Below are 5,490 nucleotides of genomic sequence, written 5' to 3' on the forward strand. Positions count from 1 at the left end.
ACCACAACACTCCTTCACATTAAGACATTTTTGTTGGGGCTTCAAGTATTAATTGCGCATAATTGCTAGACTCCCAGACATGTTTCACACCCACACAATCAAATAGGACATGTAAAATTGATTCTACAACAGAGTTATAGACACCACATACCTCATCGCTAGCAATGTGCCTTCTTTAGAGTTCTTGCTTTACACAGACTCTATTTACTAGCTCTCCAAGAAAAGTGGATGGCATAACTTAGGTGGGCATTTCAACCCCCACACTAATTTCCACACCTTCCTCTCATCCTCATACTGACCATTGCTGCCCATATGATCCCAACCCATCTTCCCTAGCCAATAATTAGACCTGGCATTATACTTGCCATTTTTTTTTATAGCCACCGGAAGCGAACATCCGAAGTGTGAGCAGTAGCAAGAGGAATTTGAAGAAGTAAAGAGAAAGCCTCGTCATCAAAATAATGGCTAAGATATTGAGATAGGAACATATATTGTGATATGATATTATGAGAATAATATCATATGAGATATTATTGTGAAAAGATATACGTGAGATATTGTGAATAAATTTAGGAAGTTAAAAAATTTGGGAATATTAGGGTTAGATATTCCTATTGTCTATATATATATTGTAATGTGGACAAATATTATGAATGAGAAAATACAATGGAGATACAATGAGAAATATTTTCTCATAATTTAACATAGTATCAAGAGCCTAGGGAGATCCTAGGATGAAAACACGAGAGTTCATGTGGAAGAATTAGAGAACCTTAAACACGAGAGTTCGTGTGAGAGGAGAGAATGAAAAACCCTTAATCACGAGAGTTCATAAGAGAGGAGAGGATGAAAAACACAAGAGTTCATGTGAGAGAATGAGAAAAACCTTAAACACGGGAGATCGCGTGGGAGGAGAAGAAACAAATATGACGGGTTCGAAAAGAAAGACATTCTCGTTGTATTGATTGATGGGTTCGAAAAGAATGACGTTCTCATCAAGTGAGAGAATAAAATCGTCTTATATACGAGAATTCGTGTAATATGAGAATAATTGCAAGCATTATTCATTATTTGCGTCCAATATAGTGAGATTGTGAGAGTTCACAATTTTTTATTTATAAGTATACGTTATTTTCATAATTAACGTATAATAATTGTGTGAGAATTATTGTCAGAGTTCACAATATAAATTTTCATTTTTTTGAATGAGAAATCGATTTTGTGACTATGTTGATCATGGTGAAATTTGATGATTTTGATGAAGAGGAAGAACGTGGCATGATCAAGTATTGTCAAGGATGCAGATTTTGTGGCTTGATGTTGACAACAAGACGAGTGCAAATTTTATTTTATTGTCTAAGTTGGACGTTGGAGATCTACACTTCCGACTTGAGGGAGGGTATTGAGATAGAAACATATATTGTGATATGATATTATGAGAATATTATCATATAAGATATTATTGTGAAAAAGATATACGTAAGATATTGTGAATAGATTTAGGAAGTTAAGATATTTGGGAATATTAGAGTTAGATATTCCTATTGTCTATATAAATTGTATTGTGGCTGAATATTATGAATGGGAAAATACAGAGAATCATTTTCCCCATAATTTAACATAAGAGCTTCTTTGTCCCAAGCATTACACGAGCTGTCAATCAAGGAGGCAACACGAAGCTCTGAATCAAACTGCATTGGGTGAGCTAGAGCTACACTATGTGGTGCCCTTGGTAGCCACAAATCAGTCCATACCCTTATCTCTGATCCCACTCTCCATTTAAGACCTTATAGCAGCAACGCTTTAGAACCCCACAGACTTTGTCAAGAGTAGCTTGGGTCATGCCTTCTAAAAGCTTCCAAGACCGAGTTATTTTTGAAATATCTCGCCTCCAAGACAACATGTACCAGAGAGTTAACATACAACCGCCATATTTGCTTCGCTAGTAAAGTTGTTGAACACTTTAAGATCCCGAAAGCCTAATCCACCCATTGATTTCGGATTGAAAAGAGCATCCCAACTATGCCAGTGCATCTTTTGACTCGTTCCATCCGACCCCACCAAAATCGAGCCAAAACGAATGAATTTCATCAATTAAGGCCTTTGGGATTCTAAAAAAGCTCATCATATAGGTTGGTATAGCTTGGGCAATGACCTTTATCAAAATTTCCTTCCCGAGTCTCGACAATATCTTTTCACACCAACCTTGAATTCTCTGCGATATTCTCTCCTTAATGCTTGTAACAGATTACCTTTTTTTATTTGCCAATGATTGTTAGTAATCCCAAGTACTTCTCATGTTTCTCAACTTACTTCAACCCCAATGTATTGATGATCTCTTGTCTACGTAGCAACCATTTTATTAAATACCACATCTGTTTTATCACGATTGACACTCTTTTTAGATGCTCTTTCATACTTGCTGATAATGTCAACTATCACCTAGCACTCCCTAACAGTTGCTTTGGTAGTCGAGGCCTCGAGGGGCTCTCCGACATATTTTTCCACCATGTACCAATTTTGCATTTGCCGCCTTTGTCAATAATGTCAAGAAAGCATCTACAACAATGGGCTGAGACATAAATAAGGAGAGATCGAGTCTCCTTGCCTCAATCCTTTAGACGGAGTAACTGATTCATAATTCTGCCCATTTATTTTGAAAGAAAGTTAATGCTCAACAGAGAATCCAGAAGACTCCTCACCCAACTATCACAAAAACACATCTTATACATCGCCCTCTTAAGAAAACACCATTCCATCCTACCATACGCCTTGCTCATATCAAGCTTTAGAGCAATCATACCATCTCTTTCTTCACCCCTTCTCTTCATGGTATGGAATATCTCAAAAGCTATAGGAGCATTATCTGTGATTAATCTTCTTGGAACAAATACACTCTGGTTTACCGAAATAATTCCATCCAAAAACAAATTCATAATCTTATTTGCTAGCATTTTTGAGATAATTTTGTAGAGTACATTGCAACAACTTATGGGTCGGAATTCCTTCATGTATTTGGGATCTTTATATTTAGGAATTAAAACTACACACATTTTATTCACCAAATTCAAAATTTCAGAACCATTCCACCAAGTCTTGACAAAACGAACAATATCAAACTTTTTCTTTACGTACTATAGGGGATTGCTTTATATATTTATTTAATTTATTCTCTATAAAATACTAATTAGATTATAATTGCATTACTAGGTTAAAATCATGTGCAATGCACGGTTGTTAAATATTTTAGACAATAATATTACAAAATACTACATAAAGTATATAAAAGATATTCAGAAATATTTCATTTGGGTATTTATGGAATATGATTGTCAAAGTGGAAAGAAAATATCATAAAGTATAACTAGTTTACTTATAGATTTTGGAAAAAAAAAATGAGAGAGAGATGCGAAAAAAGGCGAGAATTTTTTTCAAAAGGCCATGGCAAGTGTCATGGAAGGATTTGATTTTAGTATAAGGTAATAGATTATAATAAAAAATGTTCACAATTGAGTTAACCCTTTTAATTTTTAACTTCCTTATAGATGAAAAAAATAAGTAAATAAGTAAATAAATAAACGATACTTTTCCTAATATAAGTGCTTTTTTTATTCTTACTAAAAATCATGATTTGAAATATAATCTTTTGTTACAATTGAGATCAATTATATATTATTAGTTAACTCACTTTTATCCTGTTCAAAGTTTATTTAGATCGACCTTGCTCACAATCTTCATTTGAAATAAATAATATTCTTTAAAAATATAAGTTACTTCAGTATATATAGTAAGTTCAATTTGGTAAATATAAGTTCAACTAGCATATACATCGTATTGTTAGTTATATATAGTTAAAAAAAAAGGTAAGTTTAGAAAATATAAGTTATGTTTAGTATAAAAAAGAGTAGTTGAAATTTGTAAATTTCATTAATATCAAAGAACACATGTAAAAGCAAACCGGGTCAGTAAAAAAAAAAAGTTTTATGAAGTAATCAGTAAAAAACTTTTTTTTTTTGAAGCAATCAGTAAAAAAACATTTGAACTCAAGAAAATAATTTAATTCTAGCAACAATAATATTTAAGTTTAATAATATGAGCTAAAGAGGACAAAACCTAAATAAATTTTTTTATAAAAAATAAATGAATAAACAAGGGATCATCAAGAGAACAATAAAAGAATATACTAAAATAAAATTTATATATATATACATATATACATATAAATTTATATATATATATATATATATATACATATATATATATATATATATATATATATATATATATATATATATATATATATATAGAGAGAGAGAGAGAGAGAGAGAGAGAGAGAGAGAGAGAGAGAGAGAGAGAGAGAGGCTCATGTAAGAACCCTCTTCTATATAAGAACCCAATCTTATATAAGAATCAATCTCAGTCGTTCATTAGTTTTGATCTTACCATCTAAATTGATCCTTTAGTAATGGCATTTCTGTAATTTTAAAAAGTTTATATTTAGAAGATTGAAAAAAATTTAGAACATAGGAAAAATTTTAGAACATAAACTGAAAAAATTTAGAACATAAGCAGAAAAAATTTAGAACATAGAAAAAAAATTTAGAACATACGCAAACAAAAATTTAGAACATAAGAAAAATAATTTAGAACATAATAAGTTGAAAAAATAATTTTCATGTTTTACTATTAAGTTATTATGGTTTACTTTCGACAGTTTTTTTTTATAGAGATAACCTATGTAGGAATCGAACCTACATCCTCTATGCATTTGCATAGTGCTCTACCAATTGAGCTAATAGGTTTTAGCATATGTTCTTTTTTTTCATATATCGTAAATGTTCAAAAGTTTTTTGCTAAAACTTTAATTTTTCAAAAGTTTTTTTTGCTAATACTTTAATTTTTTTTGCCTACGCCTTTTTATATGTTCTAAATTATTTTCCTATCATCTAAAATTTTTCATCCATTACTTTAAATTTTCTGTCTATGATCTGAATTTTTCGCATATTTCTGAAAATTTTCACCCTATGTTCTAAATTTTTTCTATCTATAATTTTAAAATTTCTCATTTCTAAATTTTTTTACCCTATGTTCTAAAATTTTTCACCCTATGCTCTAAATTTTTTCCTATATACTTAATTTTTCACCCTATGTTCTAAACTTTTTCCCTATGTTCTAAACTTTTTTCCTATGTACTAAATTTTTTCGCCTTATGTTCTAAACTTTTTTCCTATGTTCTAAATAATTTTCACCTTATGTTCTAAATATTTTCACCCTATGTTCTAAACTTTTTTTTTTCATATTCGACATTTTTTATCTATTTTCTAAATTTTTTCCTATATTCTAAAATTTTCCCATCTATGTTCTAAATTTTCTGTCTAAGCTCTAAATATATATTCTAAATTATTTTCATATGTTCTAAATATTTTAAACCTATGTTCTAAATTTTCTTTTATGTTCTGAATTATTAATCCTATGTTCTACACCTTTACT

This window comes from Chenopodium album, chromosome 24 (genome assembly GCF_948465745.1).
Source record: "Chenopodium album chromosome 24, dcCheAlbu1.1, whole genome shotgun sequence".
Taxonomy (NCBI): Eukaryota; Viridiplantae; Streptophyta; class Magnoliopsida; order Caryophyllales; family Amaranthaceae; genus Chenopodium; species Chenopodium album.